The sequence below is a fragment of the Triticum aestivum genome, chromosome 6A, assembly GCF_018294505.1.
Source record: "Triticum aestivum cultivar Chinese Spring chromosome 6A, IWGSC CS RefSeq v2.1, whole genome shotgun sequence".
NCBI classification, from domain to species: Eukaryota; Viridiplantae; Streptophyta; class Magnoliopsida; order Poales; family Poaceae; genus Triticum; species Triticum aestivum.
The window spans coordinates 581,956,277-581,979,012 of record NC_057809.1 but is presented as its reverse complement, the minus strand read 5'-3'; the positions used below and the strand labels follow the sequence as shown (position 1 = coordinate 581,979,012).

Below are 22,736 nucleotides of genomic sequence, written 5' to 3'. Positions count from 1 at the left end.
ACCCACCACGGCCACGCACCGCCGGGCCGCTCCTCCTCCTCCTCCTTCGCCCAAGGTCGCCAGCCTTCCTTCCTCCTTTCCCGAGCAGTGCTTCTCCACCGGTAAGCGACTGCTCTTCATCCTTGCCTTGCGTCCTCTTTTGCTAGATCCATGGCCATGGAGGTAAGATGCAGCGGGCAAGGCTGCCTCATCGACATCAAGCTTCGTGGTGATGATGCTGGGCATGGACGAACAGCAAGTAGCAGCATCACCACCATTGCGGGAAGCTCGGTGGTGGCGAGATCTATTCATTGAGGCATCACCACCACTCCTCCGACAAGCACGCCGCTGGTTGACAGCTCTTCCTCATCTTCTAATTCAATTTTTCTAGGTAGAAGAGATGCATCTCCTTGTTTTTTTAAACAAGTCTATTATTTAATCAATCTCTTGAGATGCATCTGCTTTCGTGTGTGATTGTGTCTTCTGTGTGGATTTTCTGCAGCACACATAGAAAGAAAGATCGATCTAATTTTGTTTCCTCTATTGCAGTTTTCGACTAGTGACTGGTCTTTTTTTCTGTGTAATTTTCCTCAGGAAAATTGATTGGTCTTAGTGTGTAATTTTTTGTAATCTTTAGCGATACTTTGATTGAAGAAATGAGGACCTTTGTGCTGGCTATGTTTGGTTTACTGTATTTATTATAGCCTCAAATTTTGTAGAATCCATGGACATGACATAGAACTCTTTGGACCCACTGTACAAACTTTCTTCTAAGAAATGAAGAACTTTTTCCAGTCCCCAACACTACTAAATAAATTAGCACTTTTTTAGCACTTTATGGGAAGATACAAAGGACTTTCTAAGAAATGAAAGTATTTATCTCAATAGAATTATGAAGTTCTTCAATCCTATCAATGAAGTCCTCGGATGGTCATCATAAAGTCCTTTTGTGGGATTTTCATATCATATATATCCTTGGAAGAACTTTGTTGGCATGGTGACCGAACTTTGCCATAAACATCAGAAGAACTTTTGAGTTTGTTATATGGCTCATATTTCTTTTGGAATAATTTCAATAATTTTTCTAGCAAATAACGCAACGCACTTGGTTAAACACGATCAAAATTGCTGAGACCTTCCTGTCAGATGCAGTTTGGAATTTAAACTGTACTATATTGAACATGTATCGACCAGACACAGAGATTCCTTGGGCCAGATCGTGAGGCCAGTCTGGAGTCAAATCAGCTACAATACAGGAGAGAAATGCCACAAGAAAGCTCAAAATACGCGTCAGTACAGGGCATCTTTGTGGGTCCTGATCACCTACTGATTTAACATGCATGCTGGATGGGTGGATGGGATATGCGTTGTGCGCGCAGTGAGTTAGACAAAATCCACATCAGCATGCGACAAGTGTTGTTCCGGTGACTGACACTGGCTGGCTCGGTGTCCAGCCTACTCGTCGTATACGGAGAGCGCCGTCACCCATCAGGGCCGGTCGGGACATGTGGTGGATGTGCTCTCCTACCCAAACAAGCTGTACTGCGAAGTTGCTGGGCTAGATTGTATGTCCTGCGCACAAGGCCGGATCGCAGGAAGCCGGCCAAGATCTTTGCATATTGCGCCGCTGTTTCGACGTGCTCAGTGTGTTGCGTTCAGCGCGCGCTGCCCTCGCCGGCCATGGCAATCCACACGCACGTGGCCTTCGGACATCTTGCATGCTGATGGAACAGTTGCGCGCGTAGGATGGTCTACAATCTTCCGTCGATGGACGTTTCTCTCCGAAACAAATGAGCGCCAGAGATCTATTTAGCTCATCGACTCGACCCCCACTCGCCCACAGCTCGGGCGACTCGGGGGCTCCCCAACCCTAGCCGCTGCTGGCTCTAGCCTATCTTCCTCCCCTCCTTCCGCCTCCGACTTGTGCCCGGAGGCCGACGGCGGTGGTGGGGGCTCTTCCTCCCTCCCTGTAAGTGCATCTAGTGCCCCTTAGTAATTTTGGTGTATTGAAGACTTATAGGTTAAGGAACTAATGTGTTTATAAGTGTACACAGGTCTATAAGTCTATGAGGAGTTTGATATTTACAGAGAAAGTCGGCCCCTAAAAATGAAGTTCTTCGTCTGAAGACTTTGTTATTCTGAAGACTTTCTGAAGACTTTGAAAGTGAAGAAAATGGTGTGACCTTGAAGACTTGGTATTCATTTGAGGAACATAAAGCGTGAAGACTTTTGTTTTCATAGTTTCATTTTCTCTTTCTTGAGTCATAGGAAACACCGTACTGTTAAGGGGGTCTAGGAAATACTAAGAAAAAATTTCCATGTGATGCTCAACTCAAAATCCTACACCTACCAATCCCTTCGAATGAAGCCATTGGAAATCTCATACAGTCCAGTCATATTCTTCAGTGACAGAGACGAAGTTCTTCTGGTCTCTGAGGAATTTGTTCTGACTAAGGAGTTAGGAATTCACCAGTGCGGATTTCCTACACAGTGAGGAACATGATAGCCCTGAGGATTTTGCTACTCAAAATTCCGACCGTTGCTGTGCTATGCGCCAGCTGTCCCAAAATATCTATCCACCTAATGGTCATATCATTGAAGGGCATTTATGTCTTATCATGTCGGGCTGCTCCCTAGGCTATAAATAGCCGCCCCTACAACCACTAGCTGGTTGGCTGCTCCGAGAGAAACTGACACTTGTCATTTGAGAGCAACCCATCCTCCAAGGACTTTGAGCGAAAATCATCAAGTGAGGAAAAACAAAAAAAACCCAAAACCCAAACACCTACAAACCCCAAGTGATTGAGCATCACTGAAGAGATTGATCCTGCGTGGATCCAACGCTTGTTATCTTTGAAGAATGTGCTTCTTCTAGACGGTTAGGCATCATGGTCTAGAGCATCCAAGAGCAATTGTGGATTGCCGAGTGACCAAGTTTGTGAAGGTTTGGAAGTCACCTAAAGACTTACCACGAGTGATTGGACGAGGTCTGTGTGACCTTAGTTCAAGGAGAATACGGTGCGGACTGGGTGTCCTGAGCTGCGTGTTCAGGACTGGTTGTCCGGGACTATGTGTCCTCGAGTTTAAATACTCAGCCGCTCCAACCAGACGTACAACTGAGACAGCAGTTGGAACTGGTCTACCGAATCATTGTCTTCACCAAGCTTACTGGTTCTATTTCCTCAACTCTTTCATTTCCTCATAACTGCGTTGTGTGTTTGTTCATATCTGTGTTTGAAGACTTTGACTGAAGACTTTCTCAATTTCCTCAGTTCAATTTCTTCAGTCTGTTTGTCTTCATCCTGTGTTATCTTGTGTTTACGCTTCTATACTCTGTGCCTGTCTTCATTTCATCATGATGACTATGCTTGTATTCTGTTATGTTTACTTTTGAGCACCCATTCCGCTGCTGGTAGTTCTTCGCTAAGGAATTTCCTCACCAGCAAATTCCTCAGTGAAGAATTTCATAAAAATTGCCTATTCACCCCCCCTCTAGTCGATATAACGCACTTTCAATTGGTATCAGAGCTTGGTACTCCCTTGTTCTGTGTGATTTTGGTTTAACCTCCTGGAGTTTTAGTTATGTCGACCTTAGGTATGACAAAAGTGACATGCCCTATCTTTGACGGTCACGAGTATCCCAAGTGGAAGGCCATGATGAAGAAACGCCTCATGGCGATGAACAGCGAGCTATGGACCGTCACTGAGATTGGTCTGACCGATCTGTGCAAGATGGCGGAAGCTGATGACATTCGCAAGTACACTCTTCTCAACCTCAAGGCGAAGGATGTCATCTGCTCCAGTCTGTCACAAAATTGGTTCAGGAATATCATGCATCTCGATCATGTGAAACTCATCTGGGACCGTATCTCTGAGGTCTATGAAGGTCATCGAACCTGTCATGATCCTTGGTTTGAGGACTGCAAGGAATCTCTCAAAGCGATGACATTCAAACCAGAATCATCATCTTCTGCATCATGCCTTATGGCAAAAGATGCTGAGGTAACTGAATGCTACCTATCCGAGTCTAGTGATGATGAATCTGGTGATGAATTTGGACCCAGCTATGTCAAACTTGCTTCCCTTGCCACTAAACAACAAAGAGCTTTGGAAATGGTTTACTACATGCTAAATAAGAGCGATGATATGTTGGGTGAAGAGATGGATCAGTCAAAAGCTTTGGCTGAAAGTCTTCAGAGACTTCATACTAAGTATGACACCCTTCAAGATCAACATAACACTCTTTTATCTGATCATGAGAAGCTTTCTTTGAATTTCTTCAAACAAAACAAGATCTTGAGAAGCTAAGAGTGAGTTATGAAGATCTTCAGAAGGAGCACGATTCATTACTTGCTCAACATATCAGCGCTTCTCAGGAAGAATTTGTTCATCCATGCTTGAAGTGCATTGAACGTGAATCTGCTAATTCTTCACCTGAATGTTCAAATGCTGCTGATGTTTCAAATTCTTCACATACCTCTGCTATCACTAATTCCTCATCTGAGGACATTGCTAGTATCACTGATGATGCAGGGTTGAAGGAATTGTACACGACAGGCATGTACAAAAGCCTCAAAGGGCATCAGGCTCTTTGTATGTGCTTAAAAAGCAGATCCTCAATAGGAACCCTAGGAAAGACGGTATTGCCTTTGAGAGGAAACTCAATGCTGATGGTACATATTGGAAGCCTGAGCAGTACCCCAAAACTACATGGGTTGCTGCAAAGGGGCCTCTAGTTGATCCATCTAACTTATCTGGATTTGCATGTGAATCTCCTCATTCTGATGATGAGTCAATTGACTCCAACTATAAACTGTTCAAAAATCAGAATGGTGAAGTATTTGCTAGATATCTTGGCACTAACTGCAGGAACGGCTCCCCTATGAAGAAAATCTGGGTTCCCAAAAGATGCCTTGAAAATCTTCAGGTGAATGTCATCATGACGCTACTTGTGAAGAATAGGAACCCCAGATCAAATTCTTCATATGGACCAAATTCTTTATATGGATTCAAGTCCTTATACGGACCAAATTCCTCATATGGATCAAAGTCCTCATATGAACATCATCGTGCTAACCCGTCTGTTTCGCAGGGAAGATCTAAGGATTATGGATATGTGCATTATTCTTCAAATCATTATGTCCATAATTCCTCGAAGAATTTCTCTACATATTCTTATGCTTACTCTAACCCCTCTTATGTGAAACGAAATGGACTGGCTTCTATGCCATCCTTCTCGTATGGAGCTCGCAGAATGATGAACTCTTTGCCACCCCTTCAGATGTGGGTGGTGAAGAAAAAGAACTAATCTCTTCTGCAGGGTCAGGTCTCCAGACATACGTAATCATCTGAAGAAGTTGCTGGAGACCTGAGTATGCCTGATAGGACGCAGGCTAATCATGAAGAAATGAACTTTCATTTCTCACGTACTCATATTGCTTTATGAGTTCCTTTACTTGATGAAATTGATCTGATGAATTGATGTCATATTCTTCAGTGATGAAGTATATGAGTTTGTAAGCTGCACTAATTCATCTGCAGGATGATCAACCCAAAGCCACTGAGTGGGTCCTCGATAGTGGATGTACAAACCACATGACTGGTGACAAGAATCTATTGATGGATGCTCCATTATCTCCGTCGCATCTGAAGCATATCATCTTGCTGACAAAGGAAAAAGTCAGGTATTGGGTCTAGGTAAGGTTGCGATTACAAAGGATCGACACATGGACAAAGTCATGCTTGTTGAGTCCTTAGGATACAACCTTATGTCTGTTTCAATGCTTTGTGATCTTGATATGGTTGTTGTCTTTGGCAAGTACCGTTGTGTTGTGGTTATGAAAGCTGACAATTCCAAAGTCTTCGAAGGCTTTAGGAGAGGAGACCTGTATATTGTTGATTTCTCTACAGGACCACAACCAGCCGTGTGCTTACTTGCAAAAGCTTCAGAAGGCTGGCTCTGGCATCGACGATTTTGTCATGCAGGCATGAGGAATTTGCACACGCTTGCGAAGAAGAAGCATGTCATTTGCATCGAGAATGTCAAATTCCTCAAGGATCACCTATGCGGAGCCTGTGAAGCTGGGAAGATCACCAAGGCCAAGCATCCAGCGAAGACTATCATGACCACCACTCGCCCATTTGAATTGCTTCACATGTATCTCTTTGGTCCTAATCATTATTCTGCTATTTCAAATGAAGCATCTCAATATGGCGTTGTTATTGTTGATGATTATTCTCGCTACACATGGGTACACCTTGTTACTTACAAACATGAAGTGCAGGAAGTCTTCAAACGATTTTCCTCGAGGGCTTCAACCAACTTTGGTGTAAAGATCAAGCACATCAGAAGTGACAATGGCACTGATTTCAAGAATTCTGGTCTCGATGACTATCTTGATGAACTTGGTATTACTCATGAGTTATCTGCTCCTTATACTCCTCAGCAGAACGACGTCGTGGAGCGCAAGAATAGGACTATTGCTGAGATGGCTCGCACTATGCTTGATGAATACAAAACGCCTCGTCGTTTCTCGACTGAGGCAATTGATACTGCGTGCCACATCATCAACAGAGTATATCTTCACAAATTCTTCAAAAAGACTGCCTATGAACTCCTCACTGATAAGAAACCCAATGTAAGTTATTTCAAAGTCTTCGGTGCTAAATGTTGGATTAGAGATCCTCATCACAACTCAAAATTTGCACCGAAAGCACATGAAGGTTTTATGCTTGGTTACGGAAAGGACTCGCACACCTACAGAGTCTTCAACAATGTTCTTCACAAAGTTGTTGAAAATGTAGATGTGTGGTTCGATGAAACTAATGGCTCGCAAAGAGAGCACCTACCTACTGTGATGGATAAACCAGCACCTGAGGAAACTATCAAGTTCAAGGCTACTGAGGATGTCATTCCTACTGGAGAATCTGCTGAAGAATTCATTTTAGAACATGAAGAACGTCGAGCTAATGCACCTGAAGAAAATGCTGAAGAAAATGGTGCTGAAGAAAATGCTGATCAAATTCTTCAATGACAACCAGCTCATCCTCGCATTGCAAAAGAAGTGCAAGTTGAAAAGATCATCAATGACATCAAAGCGCCAGGTCCTCTCACACGCTCAAAAGCTTCACATTTGTCTAACTTTTGTGGGCACTATGCTTTTGTCTCTATTATAGAGCCCACTAAGGTAGATGAAGCATTTCTGGAGGCTGAGTGGATTCAGGCCATGCAAGAAGAATTACATCAGTTCGAGCTCAACAATGTCTGGGAACTGGCCAAATGTCCAGATCCTCGCAAGCACAATATCATCGGCACAAAGTGGATCTACCGCAACAAGCAAGATGAAAATGGCCTTGTGGTGAGGAATAAGGCACGGCTTGTAGCTCAAGGCTACACATAGGTTGAAGGAATTGATTTCGATGAAACTTTTGCACCTGTTGCTAGACTTGAGGCTATTCGCATATTACTTGCTTATGCTAACCATCATGATATCACTTTATATCAAATGGATGTGAAAAGTGCATTCCTCAATGGTAAGCTTGAGGAAGAAGTATATGTTGCTCAACCCCCAGGTTTTGAAAATCCAAAGAATCCTAACAAAGTCTTCAGACTCAACAAGGTCTTCTATGGCCTCAAGCAGGCCCCACGGGCTTGGTATGATACTTTGAAGGAATTCCTCATGACGAAAGGCTTCAAACCCGGTTCACTCGACCCTACCCTTTTCACTAAATCTTATGATAGTGAATTGTTTGTGTGCCAAATATATGTTGATGATATTATCTTTGGATGTACTCACCAACGTTATAGTGATGAATTTGCCTATATGATGAGTGAAGAATATCAAATGTCTATGATGGGAGAGTTGAAATTCTTCTTAGGTCTTCAAATTCGTCAACAACGCAATGGCATATTCATATCTCAGGAGAAATACCTCAAGGATGTACTGAGGAAATTCGGCATGCAAGATTGCAAAGGCGTCAAAATTCCTATGCCCACAAATGGCCATCTGTGCACTGGTGAAAATGGTATTGACTTTGATCATTAGGTATACCGCTCCATGATAGGTTCTTTATTGTATTTATGTGCATCTAGGCCAGATATAATGCTTAGTGTTTGCATGTGTGCCCAATTTCAAGCTACACCGAAGGAATCACACCATAAGGCTGTGAAGCATATTCTTCGATATCTAGCTCACACACTAACACTTGGATTATGGTACCCCAAGGGCTCGGTTTTTGATCTCATTGGATATTCTGACTCTGACTATGCTGGTGATCGTGTGGACCGCAAGTCAACATCTGGTACATGTCATTTCCTCGGACGATCTTTGGTCTGTTGGTCCTCGAAGAAACAGAACTGCGTATCACTATCTACTGCTGAAGCTGAGTACATTGCCATTGGTTCTTGTTGTGCCCAATTGCTATGGATAAAGCAAACTCTCAAGGACTACGGCATCAACATGAAGAATGTGCCTCTCTTCTGTGACAATGAGAGTGCCATCAAGATTGCTCACAACCCAGTTCAGCACTCGAAGACAAAGCACATTCAGATTCGTCATCATTTTCTTCGTGATCATGTGTTGAAGGGCGACATTTCTATTGAGCATGTGAAGACTGAAGAACAGCTAGCCGATATCTTCACAAAGCCCTTGGATGAGAAGAGATTTAGCAAGTTGCGGTGTGAACTAAATATCCTAGAATCTTCAAATGTTCTTTGAAAAGGACACTCATCCTAACACTTATGCAAAATTGATGATTTAGATGTGCAACACATGAAGAAACGTTTTTCTTCAATCAGTGAAGAATAACACTCTTAGTGTGAAGAAATTAATGAAGAATTTGATTCTCAGAACCCTACGATAATTATACGCGGTGTCTGAAATTATCATTCTTATACGGTGGATCACGCCACCACCAAAAGTTGAAATTCCTCAAATTATTCACATTCTTCAACTTTGCATAGTCTTCACTGGTTCCGTCATTTTTCTTCATTGGCTATATATATATATATATATATATATATATATATATATATATATATATATATATATATATATGAGTTTATGTCCTCTACAGCATTCACTTATTGCTATTTCTTCAAGTTGGTTTTCTGCTAAGTGAATGTGATCGGACCCTTCCCATCTATGCTATACTCAACCCAATCTGTTCACAAATTCTTCATGTGCGTTCTATTTGAAACTCGTTCAAAATATTCACTGTGTCCTTGTCAGCTGAAGAAATTGCGAATGTAACTTTAAAACCTATCTTATCGAAATTTTCGGCTTTGCCGCTCAAACTGTTCCGCATCCCATGATACACTTATCCACTCACCCACGATCTAACATGATCTCCACCTCTCACTACGTGGGTGACACATGTCATGCAAATGAGAAGGGTCAGGGGCACGTTCGTCCAATTTCTTCGGGCGAGCAGTTTTTCACCGTGGCTCTAAATACCCCTCCTTCCATTCCTCACTTCTTTTACTCCGCTCGATCTCTCTCCAGCTCGAGCTTCTCAAACCCTAGCGTCGCCGCTACTTCATCGCCGCCGGTGAGGAAGAGCTTCACTGCCTCGACCTCGTCGCCGACGTACTCGCGCCGACCGTGGAAATCTTCACTCCGCCGCCGCCGTAGCCGTCTTCCTCCGCCAAGTTAGGGCGTGGAAGATCTGCACAGACGAACTTCACATCTCCTCACTCCAGTTCGTCGTGTTCTTCGTCTAGGGTAATTAAAAGTTACTTTTACTACCCTCTTTAATTCGAATGATTATCTTCAAAATCTTCAAAGGTGTTTTCTTCATAGATTCACACACTAAACACCTCACAGGTCATTTGTTCTTGATTCGTTTCTCTAAGCCATGTTTTTCTTCAAGATCCTCAAATGTGTGGATTTTTAATCTACACATCTCTGGAACCTAAGACAAAGAACGCTTAGTGAAATTCTTCAAGACTCATCTGGTCAAATTCCCCTAACTTGTTCTTTTTACAAAACCTTCTGAGAACGCATATGACCTCTCCAAATTCCTCGCAACTATACGTTGTTCGCAGGTACACATGTCAGCTGCTAAATCACTAGGTTCTCATCAACTTAACTCATTTGCAGCGTTCCTCAAAGAAAAGTTGCATACTTCTTCAGAGAATTCAATTGTTCAAATTCCTCAACTGAAGAAAATGGCTGATGGTAAGAAGCCACAGAAGGGAGGAAAGAGGCCTGAGGTAAATACAGTGTTTGACATCCCTAATGAAATATATGCTGGGTACTGCACACCTACTGAGGAAACCAAGAATGAGCGCAAAGTGCGCATTCAGAAGTTAGAGAGGAGATGGGCAAGAGAGTGCAGGGAATACAGATATGTCACTCCTAAGTACATGAAGAAATTCGCACTCAATCCTCCATGCCCAAGACCTCCATTGGCACCTGGCCAAATCGCTGATCCCACCAGCCTCAAGCGCGGTGAGGACTATCCTGATGAATGGGCCAAGCGCCAATCCAAGTTGGCTAAGCAAGCCAGAGAAGCAGTGAGGAAATTCAATGAAGACTCTGCTGCTGCTGCTGCCTCTGCTGAGGCCTCTGCTGTCAAACCAAAGAAGGATATGTCAAAGAAGCATACGCGCAAGCCAAGTGCTTCACCAACAATGCCCTCAAGGCCAAGTTCCTTAGCAATGCCCTCACGGCCAGAATCCTCAAAGCCCTCATGGCCAATTCCTCATGCTGCTCCTGTTCCTCCAAAGTCCTCAGCTCCTCCGCCAAAGCCCTCAGCTGTTCCGACTAAATCCTCAGCACCTGTGCATCTCGCCTCGTGCCAAAGGACTACAGGCATCTCCATTGCCTCAGGTGTCTCAGCTAGTTCCTCAGCTGCACCAAGTTCCTCAGCTGGCCCCTCACTGCTGAAGACAAAGGCCACTGCTGGGCGAGGTCCTCGCCCAAGTCCTCAAAAGAAACAAGTCGCTTTCCAAGTACCGTCTGAAGAAGATGAAGCTGATGATGATGAATTTGCAGAAATCATCAGAGACAGGCAAGTCAGGGCCGCTAGAGCCAAATGATCAGAGGTGTCACTGCTTTTGGATCCCAAGTTGATCCTCGGCTACATTGATGTCTGGCACAAGGACCCTAACACTCCCTTGCCTGACTTCAAGCTGACTCCTGGCCAGAGTCACATGTTGACCCACTTCATTCAAGAAGAAAAGTGGAAATTTGCGAAGGTCAGGCAGATCAAGAAAGCACAGTACAAGAAAGAGCGCTATCTGAAGAAAAACGTTGTCTCTATGACAACTGAAGAACTTGTCACTATTCAGACTGAGATTAAGAAACTCATTGATGACTTTGACGCATATCGCGCTGATTGGCTTGGAGCCAAGGTTCATTTTGTGAAACTTGCGGATAACTTCACTTCCAATGTTGCAGCCCCAACGCAACAGGAAATTCCTCAGGCTGAAGCATCTGCTCAGCCTACTGAAGAAAATGCCAGCACCGCTGATGACAATCAGGCTGCTGAAGAAAATGTGAGTTCCAGGGTTGATGACTGCATTCCAGCCACTGAAGAAATTGCCAGGGCACCCACTAGTGGTCCGCCTGAAGAAACTGGAGAACTCAGGGCAACTGCATCAGTTGTGCCTGAAGAAAATCAACCAGATTCCTCAGCTGCTCCTGCACCAACTTCAACTTCAATCCTTCCATCTGCATCTGATGTGAAGAAGACCAAGGCTGCAGAGCATGCTGCAGTGAAGAAAAGGAAAGCATCAGCTGCTTCAGATTCTTCAGCTCCGAAGAAAATGAATCCTATGACAAGTTCATTTGCAAATCCGATTGATGATGTTCCCATCTCAACCAGGCCATTAAAGGACCTTGTTCCTTTTGCTGAAGAACATATGATCCCCAGCGGATCTGATGAAGAAACTCCTTCTGCTGCTTCGTCTGAACCGTTGGATGAAGAAATTGAAGTGGATCTGATCCCTTCAAAACCTATCATCTCCTCGCCTATGCCTCAGTTCACAGCTGAAGAGGCTGGCGTTGAAGAAATGAAAGATGAAGATGTGGACATTGGCTGCTCCACACCTGTAATCAGTGATGAATTCTGGGAAAGTCAGCATCCAAACTCACCAATGTTCACCCCTCTACAGCAAATTCCTCAGTCCCCCACACAAACTATACATATGGGCTCTGAAGAAACTCATCCCACTGCATCTGTCCATGAGGAAATTCCAGCCACTAGCACTGAAGAAACTGCTGCTGCTGAACAACCAACGACGCAGACTGTCATTGAGGAGGCACCAGAAATTCATCAGCCTGAAGAACCTGCGATTGAGATTCCTGAGGTCGTGATGCAACTCACTGACACTCCTCTGCCGAAGCCAAAGGACCCATTCTCACGCAAGCAAAAGTTCAAGGCTGATGATTTCCTCGGCGAGCACGTATTCTTCGAAGATTACAACCCATATAACTCTGCTCACATTAGGAAGAGGCATTTCTGGACTGCTAATCAAGCCAATTTCTATTCCTCAGTGTTGTTCAACAAGGAGAAGGTTTTCTACCATGAGCATATTCCTCACGTGGATATGGAATATCTGTCGTGCTTCGCACCAGTCCTCAGTGTTCTTCACGACGCTGGACTACTAAACTTTTGCTCTGACATCTGTGATTGGAATGAAGAACTGATTCTTCAATTCTATGCAACGCTGCACATCACTAGAGATGCTGAAGATGTGAATTCCTGGGTGTTGGACTGGATGTCTGAAAACACTCACTACACTGCACTAGCCTCTGAATTGCTTCATGCTCTATCACTCAGTCCTCCCCTTGAAGAAGCTCGCTGCATCTACAGTGAACCTGAGCTCACACATCATTACATGCAGGTGCTGATGAAACCTTTGAAGCCAGGTCAGGCACCAAGAACCAAATTCCTCGTGAAGGAATTGATGTACGTGCCCAGAACTGTCTATCGTATTCTTACGAGGACAATCAGTCCTATCAAAGGCCACGACTCATCTGATGAGGAAATTGTTGGCATCATGAAAAATCTGGTATTCAACATCGTTCATGGCATTCCTGTCAATTATCACGATTTCTTCATGAGGACTATGGCCAATGTTGCACTGTCTCCGTTTGAGCTGAAGCCTTATGCACCTTGGATAATGAGATTCCTCAGGACAAGGTCTTCACTCAACTACAAAGTTGATTTCCAGAATCACCTCAGCTACTTTCCCCCAATTGAAGTCCTCAAGCAGACATATTCCTCAGTTGATGGAAAGGGCAAGGCACCAGCTGTAATAGATGAAGGCATTCGTCCATTGGATGGTCAGTTTCGCAAAGCTGTATCTTATTTCACCAATGATGAATCTGCCGCACATGACTCTGCCAATGCACCCAAGTCCACTCCTCGAGCCACTGCTCCGCGCGTGATGACTGACCGTGAACTTCTGCTTAGTCTTCACCAGAAGGTGGATCGAAATCACAAATGGGTTAAGCGTCAGTTTGGTTCACTTCTTCACAACATGACTGCCACACACAATGTAGTGAAGAAAAACCACTACTACCTCCATCAAGTCTTCGGTCGCACCTGGGCAATCCTGTCACATCTATATGGTGAAGAAGATCTGAAGAACATGGGTCTCAAAGAAGATTTTGACTGGTCTGCACCTCCACCGAAGAAATTCAAGAAGGTCAAGGTTCCTTCTCTGGTGGCCAGCTCATATTCTTCATCGCGCGACACTGATGAAAATGAAGACTTGGACGACACTGCGGCAGGCCCTACTACAACAAACGACCCCAACAACGCTGGCGCTCCTTCATCAACTTGATATTCTTCAGGGGCGTTAGTCCTCATATTCGTTCCTTTTGGTCATTTGATGACAAAGGGGGAGAATTTTGAGTTAGTCTTCAAGCGGGTCTTTCTATATGGGCGTTTTTTGTTAAGTTACAACTCTCGTTCTTCTGCGACTTTATTGGATCGAATTGTAAACTTAAACCCGATGGTGCTCTGATACTCTTGATACATTTTTTTGCATGCTTATTCCTCATTAATATTATTGCACGCATGCTGAATTACATCAGTCACCATATTTCATCATGCATTTCAAATTCTTCACTGTTATATATCAAATGCGTGTATGAATTACAAGATATAGGGGGAGATCTCCATGATTCAACTCTTCAAGTGTGCATTGCCTCAAAAGCAAATTCCTCACTATGCACATCTTCAGGGGGAGTTCTTCTATATCTTGCAATCAAATTCCTCAATATTAGTAGTTACACTTCATATGTTTATCCCCATTGAAAATTTAACCTATATTGTCATCAATCACCAAAAAGGGGGAGATTGTAAGTGCATCTAGTGCCCCTTAGTGATTTGGTGTATTGAAGACTTATAGGTTAATGGACTAATGTGTTTATGAGTGTACACAGGTCTATAAGTCTATGAGGAGTTTGATATTTATAGAGAAAGTCGACCCCTAAAATGAAGTTCTTCGTCTGAAGACTTTGGTATTCTGAAGACTTTCTGAAGACTTTGAAAGTGAAGAAAATGGTGTGACCTTGAAGACTTGGTATTCATTCGAGGAACATAAAGCGTGAACACTTTTGTTTTCATAGTTTCATTTTCTCTTTCTTGAGTCATAGGAAACACCGTACTATTAAAGGGGGTCGAGGAAATACTAAGGAAAATTTTCCATGTGATGCTCAACTCAAAATCCTACACCTACCAATCCCTTTGAGTGAAGCCATTGGAAATCTCATACAGTCCAGTCATATTCTTCAGTGACAGAGACGAAGTTCTTCTGGTCCCTGAGGAATTTTTTCTGACTGAGGAGTTAGAAATTCGCCAGTGCGGATTTCCTACACAGTGAGGAACATGATAGCCCTGAGGATTTTGCTACTCAAAATTCCGACCGTTGCTGTGCTATGCGCCAGCTATCCCAAAATGTCTATCCACCTAATGGTCATATCATTGAAGGGCATTTATGTCTTATCATGTCAGGCTGCTCCCTAGGCCATAAATAGCCGCCCCCTACAACCACTAGCTGGTTGGCTGCTCCGAGAGAAACTGACACTTGTCATTTGAGAGCAACCCATCCTCCAAGGACTTTGAGCGAAAATCATCAAGTGAGGAAAAACCAAAAAACCCAAAACCCAAACACCTACAAACCCCAAGTGATTGAGCATCACTGAAGAGATTGATCCTGCGTGGATCCGACGCTTGTTACCTTTGAAGAATGTGCTTCTTCCAGATGGTTAGGCGTCATGCTCTAGGGCATCCAAGAGGAATTGTGGATCGCCGAGTGATCAAGTTTGTGAAGGTTTGGAAGTCACCTGAAGACTTACCACGAGTGATTGGACGAGGTATGTGTGACCTTAGTTCAAGGAGAATACGGTGAGGACTGGGTGTCCTGAGCTACGTGTTCAGGACTGGGTGTCCGGGACTGTGTGTCCTCGATTTTAAATACTCAGCCGCTCCAACCAGACGTACAACTGAGACAACAGTTGGAACTGGTCTACCAAATCATTGTCTTCACCAAGCTTACTGGTTCTATTTCCTCAACTCTTTCATTTCCTCATAACTGTGTTGTGTGCTTGTTCATATCTGTGTTTGAAGACTTTGACTGAAGACTTTCTTAATTTCCTCAGTTCATTTTCTTCAGTCTGTTTGTCTTCATCCTGTGTTATCCTGTGTTTACGCTTTTGTACTCTGTGTCTGTCTTCATTTCATCATGATGACTATGCTTGTAATCTGTTATGTTTACTTTTGAGTACTCATTCCGCTGCTGGTAGTTCTTCGCTAAGGAATTTCCTCACCAGCAAATTCCTCAGTGAAGAATTTCATAAAAATTGCCTATTCACCCCCCTCTAGTCGATATAACGCACTTTCACTCCCGCGTCTCAGGGGTGGCGGGGCCCCAACATACGTGGAGGTGCCGCCGATCTAGAAGCGACGGTGTTGGCTTTGACGGCAGCGGTGCTCGACCCTGCCTCGGGCCACGGGCGGCGGCTGCGGCGATTGGCCTGAATCGGGCGGCGGCGCGATGCGGTCTTCGGCGGCATGTCATCCGGCTTTAGATTGGCAGCGGTGTCAAGGGCCTGGTGGACTGCTTGGCGGCACCCATGGCAGATCTGTTCTAGCCGGTGTAGCCAGTGGTGGTGGTCATCTTCTTCGTCGGCGGTGGCCGGCCAAAAGCTTGGTGACCGGATCTCGAGATCCATCATCTAGTCCCAGCTGCGAGTTGGGGAGACATGGTTGCCGGTGAAAACCGAGCCGACGGCAGGCGAGGGCGGCGTTCTACGTTGTTACCTTGATGAAGGCATCGTCTTGTAACTACTGTCGACCCACTCGTGCTGCTCTGGGGGAAACCCTAGGATCTGATGTTCCAAATCGGACGAGGCACTGCGGTGTCGTTTCTCTCTTGGGAGCATCGTTCGTGGAGCAGCGCTGGAAGTCAGTGGTAGGAGGTGGAGCGGCTTCGTCTTGCACGGAGCTTCGGTGGAGATGTCAAGTCATGCCTGACCGACAGGTGCTACATCTTGTCATGCCTGGTCGGCAGGTGCTACGCACGACAGATCTTCCAAGGACTTCAAGCTGTGTCGGCTGGTAGTACTTGGCAGCATGGAGCTGAGGTGTATCAGTGGCGACCGCGACGTGCTCAGTTGTTTGCGCGCAGGGAGGAGGTGCCGTTGGGCGCCGTGGTGGCGTCGACGATAGCTAGACCGAGCAAGGTTGATGCGTCAGTACAGTTCTGAAGATGGAGCGGTGGCAGTTGGCGGCGGCGGCCTCTGAGAGCACGCCGGACCAGTGAGTGCCCAAGACCCGACAAGTGGCTAGGTTGGGGTCTTAGGTCTTAGATGTTAGGCTTGGCTGTGATGTCTGTTTGGTATTAGGCCCTGGCTATCTGCGCCTCTTCATCAACTGGATAGGTGTAGTGACATTTGTTGCTTAGACGGCGGCTTTAGTCTTACTGTTGTATTATTTTATAAGGTCTTGTGAAAATAATTAATAAAGTGACCGTATGCATCGCCCAGATGCAGAGGCCGAGGGTCATCCTCCTTTTCTAAAAAAATGAATATATAGCTGACTCGCTCGCAGAAGCAAAGAACATATTCCGAGCCATGCATGGACGATAGCAATCATGCATACACGTGAAAGATCTAACTAACAGCAAACCATTCGAATAAAGATAAGACACGGCGTGCTTTGGCACAGAGGAATAAGACAGAGAAAGCAACATATTATTGGCAAAAAAAAAGAAGATAAAGAAAAACCATAAACGAAAGCAACATATTCCAAGGAGTTGATCACGGGATGAGCAGTCTTGCCATACTACAGTGTGTTGAGTAGAGTTTTTAACTTTCTTTTTTCTTCATTTCATTTCCGACTTAGTTCTGCATGAACGTCATTTTCATTTGCACTGCATCAAGAGTTGGTTCCATTATCGTCTTATTTTCCTCATCGGGTTATACTGATATTCAAATTTGACCATCAGCGATCATGGCGGATGCTTCTGAGAACTGCGGCAAGGACATCATGAAAGAGTTCTCCAAGCACATAACAGGGCAGCTGTGGCGAGCGGAGGCGATGATGCTCCTCAACGCCATCTTTGCAGGAGTCATAGTTGGAATAGGCGCCTTTGGCCATCGTTATCGCCATTATGGCTTCACCCGCTATCTCTTGCTGGGGGCAACCACCTTGTTCCTACCCATCATATCTTATGTCCTCTCCACACTTGGCTCCACGGGTGATGCGTTTGATATCATTATCGAACGTGAATTGGTAGCCACTTGCTGGGCAAACGGCATGCACTCATACATGGTCATAGCATCTGCCTGCCTCGTTCTGATTTCTGCTATCAATACAAGCCCGATAGTTGCTACTGATGATCGAGAAGATCGAAGTGTACGCCCCCCTTTGAACTTCTTGTTCAAGGAATTTGGATTCTTTACCTAGCTATCCCCAACTTTGATGGTGGACGATCTTTTAAGATCGCAAGGGGTTATTTCCTAATAACACCTTTTGCTCTTATTTATGCCAAAATGGCATTGAAATGTTATGCATTTCTAAAGGCCCGGAAATCCTTTGCACTCGGACGCAATCCTCGTCTTATTGTCGAATATATGTGTTGGAAATATGCTCTAGAGGCAATAATAAATTGGTTATTATTATATTTCCTTGTTCATGATAATCGTTTATTACCCATGCTAGAATTGTATTGATAGGAAACTCAGGTACATGTGTGGATACATAGACAACACCATGTCCCTAGTAAGCCTCTAGTTGACTGGCTCGTTGATCAATAGATGGTTACGGTTTCCTGACCATGGACATTGGATGTCGTTGATAATGGGATCACATCATTAGGAGAATGATGTGATGGACAAGACCCAATCCTAAGCCTAGCACAAAGATCGTGTAGTTCGTATGCTAAAGCTTTTCTAATGTCAAGTATCATTTCCTTAGACCATGAGATTGTGCAACTCCCGGATACCGTAGGAATACTTTGGGTATGCCAAACGTCACAACGTAACTGGGTGGCTACAAAGGTGCACTACGGGTATCTCCGAAAGTGTCTGTTGGGTTGGCACGAATCGAGACTGGGATTTGTCACTCCGTGTAAACGGAGAGGTATCTCTGGGCCCACTCGGTAGGACATCATCATAATGTGCACAATGTGACCAAGGAGTTGATCACGGGATGATGTGTTACGAAACGAGTAAAAGAGACTTGCCGGTAACGAGATTGAACAAGGTATCGGGATACCGACGATCGAATCTCGGGCAAGTACAATACCGCTATACAAATGGAATTGTATACGGGATTGATCGAATCCTCGACATCGTGGTTCATCTGATGAGATCATCATGGAAAATGTGGGAACCAACATGGGTATCCAGATCTCGCTGTTGGTTATTGACCGGAGAACGTCTCGGTCATGTCTGCATGGTTCCCAAACCCGTAGGGTCTACACACTTAAGGTTCGATGACGCTAGGGTTATAAGGAATAGATATACGTGGTTACCGAATGTTGTTCGGAGTCCCGGATGAGATCCCGGACGTCACGAGGAGTTCCGGAATGGTCCGGAGGTAAAGATTTATATATGGGAAGTCCTGTTTTGGTCACCAGAGAAGTTTTGGGTTTTACCGGTAGTGTACCGGGACCACCGGAGGGGTCCGGGGGTCCACCAAGTGGGGCCACCAGCCCTGAAGGGCTGCATGGGCCAAGTGTGGGAGGGGACCAGCCCCAGGTGGGCTGGTGCGCCCCCCACCAAGGCCCAAGGCGCCTCCAAGAGGGAAGGGGGGCAAACCCTAGGGCAGATGGGCCCTAAGGCCCACCCTAGGTGCGCCTCCCCCTCTCCCCCTTGTGGCTGCCACCCAGATGGGATCTGGGGGGCTGCCGCAACCCCTAGGGAGGGAACCCTAGGTGGGGGCGCAGCCCCTCCCCTCCCCTTATATATACTTGAGGTTTGGGCTGCCCAAGACACACGAGTTTCTCTCCTTCTTGGCGCAGCCTTACCCCTCTCCCTCCTCGTCTCTTGCGGTGCTTGGCGAAGCCCTACTGGAGTACCACGCTCCTCCACCACCACCACGCCATTGTGCTGCTGCTGGATGGAGTCTTCCTCAACCTCTCCCTCTCTCCTTGCTGGATCAAGGCATGAGAGACGTCACCGGGCTGTACGTGTGTTGAACGCGGAGGTGCCGTCCGTTCGGCACTAGGATCTCCGGTGATTTGGATCACGACGACTATGACTCCTTCATCCCCGTTCTCTTGAACGCTTCCGCTTAGCGATCTACAAGGGTATGTAGATGCACTCTCCTTCCCCTCGTTGCTGGTTTCTCCATAGTTAGATCTTGGTGACACGTAGGAAAATTTTGAATTTCTGCTACGTTCCCCAACAGTGGCATCATGAGCTAGGTCTATTGCGTAGATTCTATGCACGAGTAGAACACAAAGTAGTTGTGGGCGTTGATTTTGTTCAATATGCTTACCGTTACTAGTCCAATCTTGTTTCGACGGTATTGTGGGATGAAGCGGCCCGGACCGACCTTACACGTACTCTTATGTGAGACTGGTTCCACTGACTGACATGCACTAGTTGCATAAGGTGGCTAGCGGGTGTCTGTCACTCCCACTTTATCGGAACGGATTCGATGAAGAGGGTCCTTATGAAGGGTAAATAGCAATTGGCATATCACGTTGTGGTTTTGCGTAGGTAAGAAACGTTCTTGCTAGAAACCCATAGCAGCCACGTAAAACAAGCAAACAACAATTAAAGGACGTCTAACTTGTTTTTGCAGGGTATGCCATGTGATGTGATATGGCCAAAAGGATGTGATGAATGATATATGCGATGTATGAGATTGATCATGTTCTTGTAATAGGAATCACGACTTGCATGTCGATGAGTATGACAACCGGCAGGAGCCATAGGAGTTGTCTTTAATTTATTGTATGACCTGCGTGTCATTGAACAACGCCATGTAATTACTTTACTTTATTGCTAACCGGTAGCCATAGTAGTAGAAGTAATAGTTGGCGAGCAACTTCATGGAGACACGATGATGGAGATCATGATGATGGAGATCATAGTGTCATGTCGGTGACAAGATGATCATGGAGCCCCAAGATGGAGATCAAAGGAGCTATATGATATTGGCCATATCATGTCACTATTATTTGATTGCATGTGATGTTTATCATGTTTTTGCATCTTGTTTACTTAGAACGACGGTAGTAAATAAGATGATCCCTCATAATAATTTCAAGAAAGTGTTCCCCCTAACTGTGCACCATTGCGACAGTTCGTTGTTTCGAAGCACCACGTGATGATCGGGTGTGATAGATTCTAACGTTCACATACAACGGGTGTAAGACAGATTTACACACGCGAAACACTTAGGTTGACTTGACGAGCCTAGCATGTACAGACATGGCCTCGGAACACAAGAGACCGAAAGGTCGAGCATGAGTCGTATGGTAGATACGATCAACATGAAGATGTTCACCGATGATGACTAGTCCGTCTCACGTGATGATCGGACACGGCCTAGTTGACTCGGATCATGTAATCACTTAGATGACTAGAGGGATGTCTATCTGAGTGGGAGTTCATAAGATGAACTTAATTATCCTGAACATAGTCAAAAGGTCTTCGCAAATTATGTCATAGCTCGCGCTTTAGTTCTACTGTTTAGATATGTTCCTAGAGAAAATTTAGTTGAAAGATGATAGTAGCAATTATGCGGACTAGGTCCGTAAACTGAGGATTGTCCTCATTGCTTCATAGAAGGCTTATGTCCTTAATGCACCGCTCAGTGTGCTGAGCCTCGAATGCCGTCTGTGGATGTTGCGAACATCTGACATACACATTTTGATAACTACGTGATAGTTCAGTTAAACGTTTTAGAGTTGAGGCACCGAAGACGTTTTAAAACGTCGTGAAACATATGAGATGTTTCGAGGGCTGAAATTGGGATTTCAGGCTTGTGCCCACATCAAGAGGTATGAGACCTCCGACGATTTTCTTAGCCTACAAACTAAGGAGAAAAGCTCAATTGTTGAACTTGTGCTCAGATTGTCTGAGTACAACAATCATTTGAATCGAGTGGGAGTTGATCTTCCAGATGAGATAGTGATGTTTCTCCGAAGTCATTACCACCAAGATGCTAGAGCTTCGTGATGAACTATAATGTATCGGGGACATATATGATGATCCTTGAGATATTCGCGATGTTTGACACCACAAAAGTAGAAATCAAGAAGGAGCATCAATTGTTGATGGTTGGTGAAACCACTAGTTTCAAGAAGGGCAAGGGCAAGAAGGGATACTTCATGAAACGGCAAATCAGCTGCTGCTCTAGTGAAGAAACCCAAAGTTGAACCCAAACCCGAGACTAAGTGCTTCTGTAATAAGGGGAACAGCCACTGGAGCAGAATTACCCTAGATACTTGGTAGATGAGAAGGCTGGCAAGGTCGGTAGAAGTATATTGGATATACATTGTGTTAATGTGTACTTTACTAGTACTCCTAGTAGCACCAGGGTATTAGATACCGGTTCGGTTACTAAGTGTTAGTAACTCGAAATAAAAGCTACGGAATAAACGGAGACTAGCTAAAAGGTGAGATGACGATATGTGTTGGAAGTATTTCCAAGGTTGATCAAATATCATACGCTCCCTCTACCATCAAGATTGGTGTTTGCGTTGAGCATAGACATGATTGGATTATGTCTATCGCAATACGGTTATTCATTTAAGGAGAATAATGGTTACTCTGTTTATTTGAATAATACCTTCAATGGTCTTGCACCTAAAATGAATGGTTTATTGAATCTCGATCGTAGTGATACACATGTTCATGCCAAAAGATATAAGATAGTAATGATAGTACCACCTACTTGTGGCACTGCCACGTAAGTCATATCGGTATAAAACGCATGAAGAAGCTCCATGTTGATGGATCTTTGGGCTCACTCGTTTTTGAAAAATTTGAGACATGCGAACCATGTCTATTGGTGTATATGCATGAAGAAACTCCATGCAAATGGACCGTTTGGACTCACTTGATTTTGAATCACTTGAGACATGCAAATCATACCACATGGGCAAGATGACTGAAAGCCTCGTTTTCAGTAAAATGGAACTAGAAAGCAACTTGTTGGAAGTAATACATTTTGATGTGTGTAGTCCAATGAGTGCTGAGGCATGTAGTGGATATCGTTATGTTCTTACTTCACAGATGATTTGAATAGATGTTGAGTATATTTACTTGATGAATCATGAG

General features: G+C 44.7%; 1 long non-coding RNA gene across 1 annotated transcript; it reads left to right on the top strand.

Moving 5' to 3' along the window:
* On the top strand, positions 1–657 carry LOC123131135 (uncharacterized). The gene is made up of 2 exons (XR_006464073.1): positions 1–55; positions 147–657. It is a non-coding gene; the product is annotated as an uncharacterized lncRNA (long non-coding RNA).
* Positions 658–22,736: the final 22,079 nt, after the last annotated feature.